Source organism: Triticum aestivum, chromosome 7B (genome assembly GCF_018294505.1).
Source record: "Triticum aestivum cultivar Chinese Spring chromosome 7B, IWGSC CS RefSeq v2.1, whole genome shotgun sequence".
Taxonomy (NCBI): domain Eukaryota; kingdom Viridiplantae; phylum Streptophyta; class Magnoliopsida; order Poales; family Poaceae; genus Triticum; species Triticum aestivum.
Genome location: NC_057813.1, coordinates 144,541,405 through 144,560,552, shown reverse-complemented (window position 1 = coordinate 144,560,552; position 19,148 = coordinate 144,541,405).

Genomic DNA, 19,148 nt, shown 5'->3' with positions numbered 1-19,148 from the left:
GGCCTCTCTTTTCTTGAGTGCTTTCTGACTTTTCCGCTCCCTCTGTGCGGCTTTGGCCGCCTCTTGCTCTACCGCCCATTCGGCCTTGGCATCTTCAAATTCCTCCCACATAGTTGTGAGGTCGCGAGCGGCGATGAACTCGGCACGGCGGGATGCCATCGCTTCCCTACCATTTTGTGTGCGGTCGTGGGCGGCGAGGAACTCGGCGCGGCGGGATGCCATCGCTGCCTTACCGGTTAGTGTGCGGCGCGGTGGCATGAACGACGCTTGGTGAGAGCTCTGGGGTGGAGTGGCCGGACAACCGTATAGTGCATTGGTTTGTCAAGAGCTCAAGGACAGAAGACGAAGCAAATTTGGATTCCCCTTCAATCCTGGTCATTTATTACCGAGTAAAATGCATTGGCGGTCATCGAACTTGTCTTGATAGCTCACTTTGATCATTGTATACGAGATATGGTGATTATACGGTCACTGGCTCAGCGTATAGCTCCGTATTTGTATGGTTGACCAGTCAAACAGTCCGCATGCGCCTCATCAGCTCGTGTTCTTTATCTATCTACGCGGGCCTACCTGTGAATGGAGAAAGAAATACTGTAAAAACCAAAATTATGCGTATGTGGGGAATCAAACCACGGACTCGTCGCTGCAACGCACCCTCGTCAGCCAAATGAAAATGAAATACTTCGCGTCAGACACTCACGCTCACGCTGTCAAAGCATGCTAATGCATGCACGTCGCCCTCTAAATCAAAGTCCTGCTCATGGCGCAACGCAAACGGCGAGCCCATCACCTGCGCGCCCCGGCGGTGCCTGACATTACTGTTTAGACGTTTGATGGAGGCCTACGCGAACGCCGAGCATGTATTCACCTGGCTCAACACCAACGGTCATACTCGGACCGCCTTGCTCATGTATATCGTCCATCACAACGACAATCTATAAAACAGCCTAAGCTAGAGAGGGTACTATGGTAGTATGGTACGGAGTATGTACTATCGTGAGCGACCGATCTTAGTGCCACTGCACACCGAAACCCCTTCCATCGCTAGCGCGCGCTTCCCGCCTGAAACGGTCACCGTCTCTCCAGAATGTCAATGCCGCATTCACCGGACTGAACTGCAGGTGCAATTGGTGTGTCACTGACATGCGGGCCAGACCCCCGTTGGGCCCACATGTCAGTAACCCAAACGCATCTGCAGTTAAGTCACTGAAGCAGCGTCCGCATTCATGCCCGACAAACCTACTCTGGCGCCACTTGTCCATCCGTCTGCCGCGGCTCATTGCCATTCGCATGCTATATTAACTTGAGCCCCAGCTCCCAGCCATAGCCAAAGACCCACACTTATTCTCCTCTGGTTCCTTCCTTCTGTCGGCACCACTTCAACCATGGCCTCCTGGCGCTCCGAAGCTCTCTTGGACGTACTGTCACAGGAGTAGACGAGGGACATCGGCGGCTCCGCTCCGGGCGCGCTCCAAAGCTCTCTTCGACGTACTGTCGCAGGAGCAAACGAAGGAGATCGCCGGCACCCCCCCGGCCACCCTCCGCCGCCACGACCACGAAGCCGGCGCGCGTGCACGGGCGCAGCCGGTAGCGAGGAAGAGTAGTACACGATAGGTCACCGCCGCTCTGGTCCCGGGAAGGCCACCACTACTCCACTCAGTCGAAGCCAAGCTTGGTGGGGTAAACATCGGCGGCCGATTAGCCGTTTGACAACGACGTGGAGGCGGAAATCTTCAGAACCTTGTGCTCCGGAGGAGGAGGTTATAGAGGCAGATGAGGAGGAGGCAAAGGCAATGGCCGGCTTTCTCGGGTTCATGGCCGGACATGGTGGTCGGGCGCCAGCGATTGTTTAGATTAGGTTTACAGTAGGTTTGGTACGGTTTGTGCGAAATATGTAATGAATTTTGTCTAGTTTGTAGGAAAAGTTTTCGAAATGTAATGAATTTCATCCGGTTAATTTCATCTGGTTAATTTGAAATTTGCTTTGTTTGCACGAATTTCGTCCGGTTAGTTCATATAGTTGTTGAAAGGTATGCGGGCAGCATTGGATGGCATCCATCGGTGTCCTCGGACAGATGCCGGTGTAAATTTGTGGGCCAGCGCTGGAGATGCCCTAACTATCATGCTATAATCGCTAACAATCCTCCATTATTTGGCAGGGAACAGTTATCCCTCGATCAAAATCAGATCCGCGGTGTTTCGCACTCCTCCCGCGTAAGAGTGTAAACTCTTGCTTACATAAAAATGGAGCAAGTGGACGGCACTGTAGCACGTCATATCACTCGAACTAGCCCGCCTAACGAGCGGGAAAGCACCGCCCTCGTCATTTTGTTCTGGATTTCTATCGATCGATCGCGCGAAAATGTTACGCTTCGCAAGTTCTAAAGGAAAAGGCGGCACACTTACGACTCGTACGCGTCGCAACCCCGACAGTCCGGCTCGCATGCCGCTCACCAGAGGGGACACGCGTTGTCTTGCAATTTCACTGACATGTGGGACCGTAATTGAATAAACCGTCGATAGCCGAAATCTAATCGCTCGGCGGGCGTCGGCTGAGAAGAGAGAAACGGGGGAGGGAGAAGAGATCGCCCGCCCGCCGCGCACGGACTCCAAGAAATATATGGTGATAATGTGAGGTGGGCCATGCTGGAGTCCGGACCGCTTCCGGAGCCCGCTCTCACCGCCCTGGCCCCTCAAGACGCCAGCTGCCCGCTGCATGCATAGCAAGTAGTCCCCGCTTATGTGGAGGAGAGAGAGGCATTGACAAAGTCAAGGAGTAACAGTGGAGACAATAGCTTTCATCAAAAATAAACAATGAATACTCGTTGCTCGTCCTCTATATCGGAAAGAATACTTTCATTCGCCGACATGTGGGACGTCGACCATCCTGGTCCACCTGCCATGCACAAAATTATCCTGGTCTACCCCGGTCGTATCGCAGGCCCAACCTTTCCCACTGTAAGTTGTTCGGACGAAGGAACCATCATGACTTCGTTGAATTCCGCTTCTTCAAGAAAACTTACTGTACCCGCAATACTGCTACCACACGCGAAGACTGGACGGCACTGTACCACGTCATATCACTGAAACCCACTAGGCCAAACTAGCCCGCCTAGGTCATCTATTTTGGAACGGAGGGAGTACGTCTCTGCACTGCTATGATTTTGTGTTGCACGTTCTCTGTACTTTTGCTACGATTTTCCTACCCTATGAACCAAATGAGGCCTGAATGTATGTCGACTATTGTCTGATCGATCGCTAAGCCTACAATTTTAGGAGCTAGGGCTATTGGTCGATCGACGAGGGATAAGTATAAGCGTACCACGAGCTCATCAGCCCCAACGTTTCTCTTCGGTGAGTGTTTTGCAAGTACTATAGCTCGCACAGTAGCTAGCCTACTAACACCAAGAATCATCAAACAAGCCCTGCTGATATGATAAACAGTTCAAACTTACATCTAAGCATGCCATATATTACATCAAAAGCTGGTGAGGATACATCTGTTTCCATAACTCGGAGAGGGTTCGCATGATTCATCGCATGATTCACTATCAAACAAAAGTAGCAAGATCCGCCCACACAAGACAGTGCACTAGCCCTAAGATGGTTTGATAACACGCATCGTTCTGGTAATTAAACACAGGGCAATGCAAACTACCCTGAAGGATTAGCGCGACCAACTATTTCTTGTCATCGATCTCTCGGGCAATGACCACAGCACGGACAGCGGCATGGGAATCGATTTCTGGGGCGATGTCCACAGGACTGACCGCGACATCGGAATCGATCTCTGGGGCGATGTCCACAGGATGGACAGCGGCATCGGAATCGATCTCCGGGGCGATGCCAACAGGACGGGCCACGACATCGGAATCATCAAGGACAACCACCGGCACCTGCACAACCCTAACATATTAGCAAGCACATTGCAAATAATCAAAAACCACAACTATGGTAATAAGCCATTATTTTTTACCTTGTGCAGCTCACCGGGGGATCTCATCCCTCCGGGGGCCATCTCCTCGTCCTCGATGGGGGCCATCACCTTGCCAGGGGAATACTGCTTCTCAACGGCGACTATCTCCTCAAACTCGGTCTTGAGCCTCACATAGGTGGCAATCAGAGTTCCTGGGGTAGGCACGGTGGGGCCCTTGCTGTTCTTCCAACTTTCTTTGAGGAGTTCGTCCGCCAACGTCCTCAACTCTTTGGCCAGTGCTTGTTTCTTGGAGTTCTTCGTCTCCATGGGTTGGCCCGCCAACATGGTCAACTCGTTGGTCGGTGCTCGCTTCCTGGAGATCGCTGTCTCCAGTGGGTTGTCCGCCGGCAACTCTTTGCCTAGTGCTCCAGGATCCATCAATGAACTGACAAACAAAAAGCAATCGAAAGGAAACCACAATCGCAATGAAAACGGGAAAAGAATAGGATGTGAGAATCGGTCGGTGCTTCGCAAAAAGAAGATTATTGGAATGAAAATATAGCAGCATAACTGATTCGCCCACCTTTCCTTCGTCGGTACAGAAGAAAAATGGCAGAAGTGAGTAGCCTGGAGTGAGGTTTTCTTCAAGAAAGGGAAGAAAGGGCTTGAACGAGCGTTCCAATGAAATGATGGTTGCTTCGTCCAGTCCAACTTGGAGGCCACCTTACCACTGCTGGTAAAGGTGTGGGTTTTGTGATATGACGGGTCATGACGGCCACACCGGGGTGACAGGTGAGTCTCGACTGTAGCACCTCGCTGTGATTTGGTGGATGGCACGCGGGCCCGGATGCTTTGAAATGTCCCGCATGTAGATAGAGCGGCTAGTCATATAGGAGTGCTCAATATTGTGCACCGCGACCAAGGCGGAGAGGAAAACGAGAGAACTACGTAATTAATGCATGAGTTTAATTAGGGTAGTTTTGTAAAGTACGAGATACATTCCTCCAATCGCAAAATGCCTTGGTTCATGAGATTTGAGATTTGAGCCCTATAAACCGGAAGGGAGGGGGTACTGCACACGGTGTAGTCTAGTCACTTGTTGAAATCTCTAGAAAGGCAAATACTCCTTTCCGGTTTACAGGTCTATACTACTCCCTCCGTCTAGGTGTGTAAGTCATCTTACGAAAACCAAATAGTCCCAAAACACTTAGGCGCGGTGCATTAACTTCTACCTTGTTTCTTGTTTCTTGACATATCAACCAATAAGAGATGAGAGGTGTGCATGCTTTTAATGACTTGCAATGGCTAGTTCATTGCATGGAATGCTATTAATTAGCAAATAAACATTGGTGACCCCAGGAGGAAACGGTGCTAAGCGCGTGGACCTATGCAGAATGAGTATCAACCAATGGATAATGGAGTTTAATTGTTAAACAATAGCAATTTTGTCTCATGCAAGAGCCTGGCTAGTACTCCAAGGAACCGCACCACGCGAGCGTTCGCAACTGCCACGTTCGGTTTGCGCTTGGCTCTTCGCCTCTTCGAGAAGACGAACAATGATGTTACTCCTACTTCTACAGTATCGAATCCACTGCTGCATGTCCGTCCACCTCGTGCGGGAGGGATAGCGTGTAGCGAAAGCTTCTACTTACTGCTCCTGCCTTTGCGTCTATGACAGGTGGGCCCAACAGGTGGTTGGCCCACCTGTCATGCAGCCAAAGGCAGGTGCAGTTAAGGCACCGGAGCTCAGTCCGCGAGGGAGAGGGCGTCGTAGTAATCAAATTTCTCGGTCTTGTACGAGTTGATGTGACACATCAAAGCACTGCACTCGATAAAAGTCTTTTTACACATTTCAAATGGGCTACTTCGTATGTAGGAGTAGACATATTCTGCTTCGTATGTAGTCACTTGTTGCAATCTCTAAAAAGACTTATATTTGGAAACGGAGGGAGTACAATGCATGCATGCATGCCGTGACTTTCCTTTTGATACTTGCATGTGTTGATTTGATGCACCTTGCCAAATTTTGACTATAAATTTAACTAACCAAATTTTCATGCATGTCACAAAAAATTACGGGGCTGTTTGGATTGTGACTATGTTTGTCTTATGTTGCCACATTATTTTTCCCACACTTGCCACACTTGCCTAACCTGAGTTGCTCAAATTGTTAGACACACTTTGGCTTGCCTAAGGGAATCTTGCCACAATTTTTGTGTCTATGACATGTGGGGTTCACTGCTAATAAAAAATTCTTGTCTTAGGTGTGGCTAATAAAAAAGACTTATATTTAGGAACGGAGGGAGTAGAAAATATAAATAATAATGCATGTTGGGGCAACCCACGTTTCCGCTAATTTTAGCCGTGGGCTTGTTCACAATTTTTACGAGGGGGTGGTTGTTCATTTAATGGAGGGACTTGTAGTACCACACTTGAACGATACAAAGTGCGACCTAGCACACCGTAACACCACTTGGAACAAGCGGGTAGCTATCTCAAAAAACAATCAACAACTAAAAAAACCGCGACCTGGCATGTAGTAGTACACAATTTTAAACGATTGTTTTGATGGAGTGAAAAAGGAAAACTACCCCACTACTTATATATAGGTCGGAGCCTCCGCGCTTGCTTGCTAGGGCTGCTCTATTCACACACTCTCATCCTCTCCAGATCTAAACAAGATAGGGGTAGTAACACTATCTTTCTCCCTTCAAAAAACACTGGTTTTCTATCCTCACCGCTGGTTACAGATCTGGACGTATCCCCCTCCACCGGTGAAGGGGAGATGTGGCAACATTTAGGCCGTCGTCGACAGCGAGGGAGGAGACCCACTGCTGGCATGGGAGGTCCTCCGATCCCTTCGTCGTTGCCTGTGGGCGGATCCGGCCTCCCGCCGCCCACCTATCCACATCCCGACGACCTTCAGGTATATCTTCGTTCGAAACCGCCTTAGCTCCACTTCCCCAGCTTGCTACGTCGCTGCATGTGCATCATTTTCTACCTCTCAGCCCCTCTCCATCGGATGGTCCAACGTCACCTATTTTCTTCTTCTATTGTTGGAGGTAAAGCTACTTCATGGAGTCAAATCTTGTACTCCCTCCGTCCGAAAATACTTGTCATTGAAATGGATGTATCTAGATGTATTTTAGTTCTAGACACATCCATTTTGATGACAAGTAATTCCGGACGGAGGGAGTACTTGGTTCAAACAAGAAATAAAGTGGGGGTGGGGGAATTTAGTATGTACATCGGACTTGGTACAAACAGGAAGGAAAGGGGGTGAAAGTAGTATAGACTGGTCATCCAAGCGGTCTCTTGGTCGAAAAGGGAAATATAGGGGTAACACTGTACACAGTGGTATGACTAGGAATAGATTTGCTATCCACACATAGGAGTAGGTGGCTAGAGTGAACAAAAATGGGACCAACCCAGATATGTTTCTTGGATGTTTGTTTCTCAGGGCAACAAACTATGAATCACCACTTTATGCCCCTGTTTACGTACATGGTGCTGTACTACTGGTGCACCCATTGTCCCATGCCCTTATACCAAATATTTAGGCTCCGGCCGGAATAAAGGGGCAGAAAACATAGGCCTTGATGAAAATAGAGGAATAGGAAAGGAATGTAGGTATAAAACTATGGAACAGTGAACCGGAGGAAACTCTCAAGAGAATGTGTTCGGATGGACTACGAAATGTACATATTTGTTTTTTTAGAGTAGCATGCTTGGCAGTATGAGATGCTATTTGTTTATTTAGCTGCACAGTGACTACTCTTGTCCTCACCTCACATACCACACATAGGTTGATTTTTTATTCCGGCAAACACAGCACAACAACCTGTCTAACGCATGGGAGCGAGCGCCTGCCTCGGGCTTCCGCCCAAAAAATGAGCAGCGCGTGGATGTTTCTAATCTGATGGAATCAGTACTACCAGACCAGCTTTCCTATGAAACACTATTCACCTTTCCCGTGTTCCGAACGGTTGGAAGGGAAAGAATACCGTAGGAATTGTGTTCCTACGAAAATCCTGCACCAAACTTGTGAACCGAACGCAACCTTAGCTGTTCTTAATATAATGTCCCTGGTAAAAATGAAGCCATGCCACTGTTTTTTCCTGTAATTGTTTGAGACTCTGACAAGTTTAGCCAAATGTTTTTGCCTGTAATTGTTTGAGACTCTGACTGTTTCCTCTGTGCCTTTTTGTGCAAACAGGGATATCCAATTCACCTGGTTGCTGTTGTGACCTTTTGGTGCACTGCACAAAACTCTTCTTAAAAGAAGTGATTTTTGTGCTGTTTAACTGGAATGTCAGAATGGAACAGTTGGTTCATTTTGGTGGAACTTCACAAAGGGAGATCTGTGTTCCAATCCTCATCATCCATATTGGCGCCATAACCTTCCTTTAGGTAAGAATGATATTTAATGCATGTGTTCATCTCTATTTTCCGACTGCCATGAGAAAATAATGCTATTTTTTACTAGTACACTTGTACTCCCTCACTGACAAAACCAATTCTGAATTAGAAGGCCAATCATGTACTTGGTTTCACCAACTGGTGAGGAGAAAGAGAAACAGAGCATGAAGAGGAAGAAGAAGAAGAATAAATAGTGCCAAGGTGATCTTGCTGAAGCCAGAGGCCTCAGTCGAGGCTATTCAAGGGCTCCGGCAACGACTACCTTACATGTGAGACGATCCTCCAGGGAGCCCTTCCACTTCTGCTGTCTCACTTAATTAATTAGGAGTACTTAAGTACCACTAATTTATTACTGCCTAATTTTCCTGTTGGAGTTAAACAAATCTTTAGTAGGACCCTATGCTGAATCATGTACGTGTGAATGTTTGTCTATGGAGGTGAATCATGTGGTGGAGCAGGGAGGGAATATTATTAGTGTCATGACATAATAGTGCTATTGTTTTGCATGTCAATTTATTGCCATTGGTTCAATGAGGCAATGTTTTGCGTATTGTCCATCATGAATTTGATGCTACTGTTTGAGTAATATGCTAATGTCTTCCTATCCTTTCTCACTAAGCTAATGAAGGTTTCACCTTGTTCCTACTTGTGCAAACAGGGATCATGTTGTGCCAATCATACATTTTAGTGGAACTACACAAGACAATACAATGAACTATATCCCAGCCAGTGCTTTAACTCTGCTGGAAGTTCTTGATAATCTTTCGATATAATCTCAGCACTGGTAAACAAGAGTGATTTCAACCATACATTTGAAGTGCACAAAAATATATACTATTGTGTGATTCCAGTGAGTGCTTTATCATCTCTTATGGGACTACATGAATAAGCTTTTTTTCTCAGGTTGGTACGGGCCTAAGGCCTTCATCCATATTAGTTTGCTGTCATCTCTATTTGTATCGTGCTACTGTCATGAGAAACTCCTTTATCTTTGCACTTTTAAGTTTTGCAACCTATGATAAATGGCAATGCTTTGAGTGTTGAGTTGAGCTAATTGGCACTGATTAAATAAACTAATACCTCTCTTTAAGCAAGACTACTATGTTGCTAACTTTACCCATTAAGATAATGAGGGTGCTTCTATTTGTTAGTGTATGTTTCATCAACTAGTCCCACTATTACAGTAATCTCACTCTCTCAATATATGTGCCAACAGGGATGCTCGATTTTGGTGGAACTGCACAAAAACTTTGGGTGCTTCATTGCCTCGACAGCTTCGTCCTTTCCTGTCAGTCGCTAATCTCCGCTTGCTTTCTTCCTTTGCTGTCAGTCGCTTGGCTTATCTCGGCTTCCAGTCAAAGGAAATAGTAATTGATATGCTACCTCACACAGGTTGGTACTGGTCTTTATCCTGATTATTGTGCCTGTCATATGTATTGGTAATTTGGTATTGTGCTACTGTTTGCCGATTTCATAAAGGAGTAATTTGGAGCCTGAACTCGCAGGCAAATCATTACATCGGGTGATTTCAGTAGAACTGCACAAAATGATCAGATGGACAGGTACTTATGCTGCTGCTATGTACTCCAAAGTTCACTCAGACAAGCATCGATGTTGACAAGAAGTGCCTATATTCATTCGAGTATTAACCGGCGTCAACCAATTGTCAAACTCCAAGTATTAGGAGAGTGAACGCCAAAAATATTGCTTGGTGCATAGCCCAGAAAAACGCAGTCCAGTCTTTGGTCCCAACTTGTGCCTTTTGGTTATCGGCACATATGGTAGCGAACTATATGGCATGGAGTCTAAAGATTCCAGACAAGTTGGTTGACGTGTATATTCATCTGGCACTTAATCAGTCTGCACGCCAAGGATGCTCCATTTCAGTTGAACTGCACAAAAAATTTGGGTGGTTCATTTTCTCAACCGCCTCCTTTCTCGTCTGCAATGTAGAATTTTGGCGAGATACAGGACCAAGATGAGCCAGTAAACTAGTTGGATGAAAGTAGTGGCCAAGTTGCTCAAACCTCCCTCGGCACGAGGCCACTATTTGATGATAAACCTACAAGCAAAGTTCAGATTGTCTGTGCTGCCTCTGATGTACTCGAAAGTTTACTCGTACAAGAACTAATTTTAGCAAGAAGTACCTCCGATTGAACACCATTTACCAGTCTGTACCCTAGGTAATTAAAGTTCGTCCATGGATCATATTGGCTGTGATCTCAATCATTTGGATGCATAAACATACTGAACATGTGTATATCTGAATCTTTTTGTGAATTATGTATGAATATTGTCGTGTGATCTATCAATCATTTGGATGCATAGATATGATGAGCTTGTGTATATATGAATCGTTGGTGTTGTTGATAGTGAATGTTGGCTATGAATATGAACGTGTCCTATGAACCTGAGTTTGATATGAATGTTTACCTTTTCTGTTGTATTTTTGTGTGAATTTGTTAGTATGCCTATTGTGGGGTATAAAACGCAGGTCTCTCATAAAAGTAATGCTGTGTCCAATTTATGTTTTCCCTTCTAACCACATTATATATATTTATATTATTACTATTATCGTATATTTTATAGAGACTTATATATACATTATAAAAACATCCCACGTGTTATTAACTTATAAAAGTAAATGTTTAACGGAAAATCCTGGTTGTTTTTGACTCACAGGCAAGGAAAATCCTGGTGATTGCGTACAAAAGTTTGCGAAGATTTTAAGGACCAATTTAATAATAACCCGCTCATTTCTATTTTGAGCAATAACTCGCTAATTTCTTAATTATATATATATAAATGCGCCTCTCCGGTTTATTCTTTGATATTAATTACTCCTTCTAACATAACATTATATATATATAATGAGCCCACCTAATACGTGTATTTCAAGGAAGTGCAAATGGGCTGGGATTTCTTAGAAAATATAAATGGGCCTGATTGACGCGAAATTATTTGTTCACCCAGCCCAGCAAATGGACTGTACATTCTAGAAAACATGGGTTAAATATATGCCAAATTTTTGCAGGCTGACATGTGGGCCAAAATGTCGAAGCCTACGCAGGGCGTTGTCAACTTGGTCAACAAATGATTGTGTCATCCACAACCATTGGATTTATATCCAACGGCCGGCATGCACCTTCAATCTCTCGTCTTCTTCCTCCAGCGTCGCCGGGACCGCCTGGTCCGGCCTCCGGCGGCTAGCGGCTCTGCTTAGCACGCATCGCTGCGAAGTGCTACCCCACCGCCGGCCAGGATATCCCTCCGCCCCTCGACACCTCCTCTTATTCTCCACAGACTACAGCCCCACGCCGCAACAGAACCAGTTATAACCCTTCTCCTCCTCTCAATCTACGACTCCACTGCCGCATTTTCCCATCTCCGAGTCGTTCCCGTCCGGGGCCTCGCCGTCATCCACCGCCTCACTATGTTCAGTGTGGCGTGGTCAACAAACGAGAGTCATAGGAAGAGGACTGTACGTGGAGAGCCTAATGGCTGGGACTCACGAGGTCCATGGTCGCACGCAAGGAAAGTTTCTCCTTATTAAGCTGAAAAAATTGTTTCCTCCACCTGACAGCTGGGACCCACCAGCTGTATCTTCGCACGGAAGGAAGTGCCTCCTTGTTTTGCGAAAAAAATTATTCATCCCGTTGATAGCTGGGACCCGTCAGATTTGGTGACTGACTTGTGGGCCTACTAAGAGGACGTGTACGCACGGCTTTGTCAACTTAATCAAAAAATGATTCTAGCAGCTGGACCGTTGGATGTTAATCCAATAGCCGCGCTCCTTCTTCAACCTCTGTTCTTGCTCCTGTCTCCCGTGGGCGGCACCGCGGCTGTGCTGCCACGCACCCGAACCAGTGAAGTTTTCCACTCCTCTCCATCTGCGACTCCACTGCCCCGTCTTCCCCATCTCCGGGTCGTTCCAGTCTGGGTGCGCTCGGCACGGTGTGGTCAACATGGTCAACAACCGAGAGTCATCGGAAAATGACTGTACGTGAGAGGCTGACAATGGGGACGCACCACGCCCATGGACGCATGCATGCAACGGAACATGGCGAGGTCAACGTGGTCAAGGAACGACTTCCATCGAAAGTATACTGTACGTGGAGAGTCTCAGCTGGGTCCACGGCCGCAGCAAGTAAGTGCCTCCTTATTACGCGGAAAATAATGATTCCTCCAACTGACAGCAGGGACCCACTCGACGGGCCACCGTATTTTGCGAGAAAAACGTTTGCCCCCTAACTGCTGGGACCCAGCTGACGGGCCACCGTATTTCGCGGAAAAAACGTCCCCCCCCCCCGCTGTTAGCTCGGACCCACCGGAAGTACCTCCTTATTATGCACAAAAAAATGAATACTCCCCCTGCTAGCTGGGACCCACCTTGGTGGCAGGCTGACTTGTTGGCCTACTAAGTTGACAGGGACGAAGGGCTTTGTCAACTTAGTCAATATGAACGATTCTAGCTTCAGTGACCGTACGATGTCCATCCAACGGCCGTAGTGCTTCTTCAACCTCTGGTCTTCTTGCTCTAGCCGCCCAAACCAGCACCGGTCATGCCTCATGCTCCTGCCTCCCGTGGCCGTCTGTGCTGCCGCGGAGGCCTCACCGCCCCCTACTATTCCCACCGCTGGCCAGGCCCTGCGAAGACAGTAGCCTCACACCGCAGCCGAACCAGTGAACCCTCATACTCCTCTCCGCGCGGGCTTCCACAGCCACGTCTTCCCCGGCTCCGCGTCGTCCCCTTCCTAGGCCTTGCCGTCGTCCACCGCCGTGGTGCTCTCTGTGCGGCGTGGTCAACGTAGTCAAGGAACGACTTCCATCGGAAGAGTACTGTACATGGAGAGGCTGACAGCTGGATCCACGACGACAGCCCAGTTTTTTTGTGATTTGACTAAGTAAGTCGCTTTGTGAGGCCTGTTGGGCTGCAAATCTTGCAAGACGAGGAGAGCTTTCATTCGACTGGCCGAGAAAATGGCCCATCAGTAATGAGAAATGGGTTGTACATTTTTAAAACACATCAAACCGGCAATTAGTTTCAAATATGTTTTTTTTATTTCGAGATTTTAAATTACATTAATTTTTATGCATGGAGAATTTGTTGGATTTTATATTGATATACATTTATTTTTAAAATCAGTTTGAATGTGAGTCGAAATTTCGGGATTAAAAATAGTTCGGACCGCATCGAAATATGCAAAATTACGTATAATTTTTTAACCGTGGCCACATTATGGGTTGTAATGCTAACAAAAAGAATATGAGCTCAAAAAGCCCTTAAGAATTAGCAAATGGGATGTAAATTATTAGAAATAATGGCAGATGGGTTGTATGCTGTTTTCCACAGATTTGAGGCTTTCCTAAAAAAAGGTTGACACACAAGTAGTGACTGTTGGATGGCCATCCAACGGTCGTCGTGCTTCTTCAATCTCTGCTCTTCCTGCTCCAGCCGCTCAAACAAGCGCCGGCGAGACTGCCTGCTCCCTCCTCCCCGTGGTCGGCTCTGCTGCCGCGCAGGCCTCACCGCCCCACCATACTCCCATCGCTGGCCTAGCCATCCCTCTACTCACCCAAACCTGCTGTTATTCTCCGGCGAAGGTAGACGAACCAGTAAACCCTCATACAGTCGTACTCCCCTCCGCGTGGGAAACAACTGTCGAGTCTTCCCTGCCTCTGTGTCCTTCCCTTCCTAGGCCTCGCCATTGTCCACCGCCTTGGTGCTCTCGGCGCGGCCTGGTCAATGTGGTCAACGACCGACATGCATCTGAAGTGGACTGTACGTGGAGAGGCCGACAGCTGGGTCCACGGCCGTACACAAGGAAATGCCTCCTTATTACGCGCAAAATAATGATTCCTCCACCTGACATTAGAGACCCATCGAAAGGGCCTCTATATTTCGTGAAAAAAAGTTACCGCCGCTGACAGCTCGGACCCACCAGCTATATCTTCGCACGCAAGGAAGTGCCTCCTTATTACGCACAAAAAAATGAATACTCTGCTAGTTAGCTAGGACCCATTATAGTGGCAGACTGACTTGTGGGCCTATTAAGTTGACGGGGACGGAGGGCTTTGTAAACTTAGTCAATATGCACGATTCTAGCTCCAGTGACCGTACGATATCCATCCAACGGCTGTAGTGCTTCTTGAACCTCTGGTCTTCTTGCTCCAGCCGCCCAAACCAGCGCCGGTCGTGCCTCGTGCTCCTGCCTCCCGTGGCCGGCTGAGATGCGGCAGAGGCCTCACCGCCCCCTACTACTCCCACCGCTGGCCAGACCATCCTTCTACTCACCCACACCCCCTATTATTCTGCAGCGACGGCAGCCTCACACCGCAGCGAACCAGCGAACCCTCGTACTCCTCCACGCGTGGGCATTCACTGCCGCGTGTTCCCTGGCTCCGTGTCGTCCCCTTCCTAGGCCTCGTCGTCGTCCACCGCCCTGGTGCTCTCGGCGCGGCGTGGTCAACATGGTCAAGGAACGGCTTCCATCGGACGTGGACTGTACGTGGAGAGGCTGATAGATTGGTCCACGGCCGCAGCAAGGAAGTGCCTCCTTATTACGTGCAAAATAATTATTCCTCCACCTGACAGCGGGGACCCACCGGACGGGCCACCGTATTTCACAAAAAAAATGATTCGCCCCCTGACTGCTGGGACCCACCAGCTACATCTTCGCAAGCAAGGAAGTGCGTCTGAAAAAAAACGATTCGCCCCCTGACTGCTGGGACCCACCAGCTACATCTTCGCACGCAAGGAAGTGCCTACGGGCAAAAAAAAATGATTCGCCCCCCTGACTGCTGGGATCCACCAGCTACATCTTCGCAGGCAAGGAAGTGCCTGACAGTCGGGACCCACCTGGCCGAAGCGTACGTAGCATTGTCATTCTGGTCGCGAATGTGTACGTACGTATATACTGGTTGATGTAGAGGCGCGCACGTGTCGTAGTAGAGGCGCGTACGTGTCGTAGTAGAGGCGCGCACCTAGCATGTACACGTACGTACAGTGGCCAGGGTGCAATAAAGAAAATACGGCCACGTATGTGTACGTACGGCCAGGGCTCGTGTACATGGCTGGGTCGGAACGGAGAAACAGCGTCGTCGTTGTGTTCATCGGGAGGCAACGGAATGCGTCGTGTTCATCGGGAGGTAACAGAACGCGTGGGAGCCAACCGGCTGGGTCGGAACGGAATGCGTGGTCGTGTTCATCGGGAGGGCTTGGACGGAACAGGCGATGGAAACGAGGCCTAGCGTACCGCAAAACAGACGAAACAGACCTCCTACGGTCGAAACGGGGGTCCTGTTGATCGGGAGGGGTGTGGCGTACCGTAAAACGGACGAAACGGACCTCCTACGATCGAAACGGGGGTCCTGTTGATCAGGAGGGGTGTGGCGTTGTAACACCCCAAAAATTTAACCAGGTTTTAGTTATTAAAATTTTTGACAAGAGTTTAAAATTTTTGCCTGCAAGAATATTTCTGTTAATTTCAGAACCTTTCTTTTTATATTAAGGAATTTATCCCAAGTGGATCCTTCCAAAACATATTGAACTTCTATGCCATCTCATAATTTTTTTTCCTAATCAGTAGGTTTATTTATTAAATTATTCCACCCTAAGCTATATTCATTAAAATGACTTGTTTTAAGTTTTGGAGCTCTGTTTGAACTGCAACCAGTTGATAACTTTAACTAATATTCCAACCAAAATTTGGAGATGTCATGTGATGCCCCTAAATCACTTTTGTGCAATAATATATTTCATTCATTGCATATTTTGAGTGCTACACATGTTTTTCTTCTCTGGTCCAGTGGACAACTTTGCACTACAACCCTTTCAAATATTTGTTTCTAGCTTCCACCAAAATTATGGGATGTCAGTAGCAGCATATGATTCCATTTTATGCAAAAATCCAGGGATGTTCGTTGAAATATTTGAGTGAATCAACCTCATCTTCATTCTGGTCCAACATGATGGTTTGTACAACATCCATATTATTGCTTGCTCTTTGGCCCTTGATTCTTTCCCTACTTGTAGTCCTCCATGCTAAACCCCTAAGTCCAGGAGAATGCAACCATTGGCATAATTTTGGTTCATGAAATAATGCCATTCACATCCTGTCCAGATTTGAAGTTCTGCAAAACTTGCACTAGCAAGTTTGTGCTTTTCACCAACTAACCTCACCACCCTCTTGTGCATCCAAAGAGACTTCAATCTGGAAGATTTGGCCACTCCAAGAAAAGCCTAAGTGCCTGTGGCATTTTGTCAAACACCTGGAGGGCATGAACTGTTTTGGCATGAGTTTTGTTTGCATTATGAACTTGACCACCTGACCAAACCACCTTGTCCCTTGAGTTTCCCTCTATCTCTAACCTAGTCCTGTTGCTTGCCAACCTCACATGTGACCTGTAGCATGCCACGACATAATATCGAACACCTTCCGTGCGTGCACTAGACGCGCCTAGAGCGCGCGTATTGCACGAACCGCGCCCGAGCCGACACGCTGGCCCCCCTGGTTTTGGCCCGCTCTGCAGCGCCACGCCACGCACTAACCTCCTCACAGCAACGCGCCAAGCCGCCCTAGCAGCCTACATCGCCGCCGTCAGAGCTTTTGGCGGCACGCCGGCGTTCGCAGCGCGCCTCTGCCACGGTCGGTGCCGCCAAAGCCACCCCGGCTCGCCACCTGCCCCTGGGAACAGCGCAAGCCTATCCCCTTGCTCGTCGGCTAGCTCCCGTCGTCGCCACGTCGGCATTGCTACAAAAAGACGGTTCGCCGTCATCCTTATCGCCGGCCGCCTCGGAACCGACCTCCACCGCCTATATAAGGGCCCTGGAGCTCAATCCAGTCCTCGAGCAACCTCATATGACCCCCCGTATAGCTACCGCGACCAGCAATGGAGGAGGGGAAGGCCTTCTTCCCCGAGTCCGGCCGGTTCGGTCGCCGCCAAGTTCCAGCCGATTCTGTCGCCACCATTGCCTCTCCCTCTCCACTCTCTCCACCAAGAACTCTCCCTCCCTCTCGCGAGCACAACCCCACGCTCAATTTTGGCCGGAGACCACCGCAGCCCCAAACTCACTATCCACCCAAATGCCTTCTCCGCCGCAAAGCTCGTCGCCGGCGACTCCATTCACGTCGGCGACCATGGCGGGTACCCACGGATTTGTCTCGACTCCCTAAGCACACCCATGTCCTCAGATCTCCAAGGGACACCCCCGTTTGCCGGCAAATCCTCGCCGGAGCTCCGCCTTTGTTCGGTTGGAGGGCAAACGACGCGCGTGTGGCCGGTCAAACCTGACCAGTGGGCCAGGCGGGCCCATCATCAGTGACCCAGCGCCTGTCCACGCGGGAGTAAGTGGAAGCGCACTTCCGAAGTACGCTTTCGACGTGTACACGTTTTATTTGAAACGTTTTTCTTTTCTGTTTTATTTTAAATATCAGATTTTGACCAAACTTTGACTGGCTTTATCTTTTAAAATATAACTCCAAATGAATTAATTCTTTTTCCTATCTCTCTCAAATATTGTCTAGTTTATTTTAAAATTTATTTGAAAAAATTTTAGAACAACTTTTTGTGCTGTTTTTATTTTGTGTGTTAATTCATATACATTTATATAATAGGATTTTTGAAGAGAGGAGAAGTATTTCAAGAGTTTGAAATGCACCCTACCTTCCCATGACCTGAAGGCAAGCATTCTGAACCCCAGCATAATATTTTTGTGTGTTCGATGACACGTTTATAACATCACCTCACTTTGGAGAAACTTGTTATTTCATGTGATATGATCATATGCATGGGTGCATGTTAGTGATTTCCATGCTGTTGGAAATGAACACACTTGTGATGATAATCATCCTCATGTGCCTTGCATGCATACCGGTAGGAACCCGGGAAAACCTCTGCCTTGGGTAGGCATGAGTTTGTCGCCGGTCTCTGTCGGGACGGTTATCTCTGGTATGGCATGATAAGATAATATGAGCGGTGACTCTGTTGGTTGAAATATAGTCGTTATGTTAATCATGCAGGGAATACTTAAACCTCCTGAGTCGACCGTAGATCGAGTCTTGTTCCAGTAACCCCCATACTTGTTTCGTACTACCACTCGTCTCTACAACAAGTAGAGTACGGTACAGTAAGTTGTCAACCTCTTTCTAGCACACACCGTACAGAGAGGCCGGGGTGGAAGATACCGGTTGTAGCTGGTAGGCAGGCCACCTGGTCTGGGGGCATGGGTGTTTCTGGTTGAGACCGAGAGGGGAGGCCACCCCTTAGAGTGTGCGATATAAATTTGATCCCATGCTACGCGAGGTTGTAGCCTCCCCACTTAGAGTTTTGCCTCACAGGTGTCATGGGTGATTCCAGACACAGGTGAGTTAAGTTGGTGTGTGCAAGATAGGTGTGTTTTCAACAAAAAGACCGTAGACGGAATTAGTCCCGATGGACTAAAGAAATCCGTTACTCGTGGGTAAAGAGTACACCCTCTGCAGAGATTAAACCTATTCGAGTAGCCGTGTCCATGGTTGAGGATTACACTCTGGGATGGGTCAAGTGTCGGTCTTAGTGTTGGTCTTCGGAGGTGAAACTGTTAAATCAAAACTGATATTACAACTTGTGACATGTGATAATGATGATTATTATTTTGTTGTCCTGGGATGGTTTTACCTCCGGTACATTCACTATGATTGTTTCTTTTAAAGCCCTTTATGTGGTGTCGCTTAGACGCCCGACTGTGGCATTTCTTTTAAAGCCCTTTATGTGGTGTCGCTTAGACGCTCGATTGTGGCATTTCTTTTAAAGCCCTTTATGTGGTGTCGCT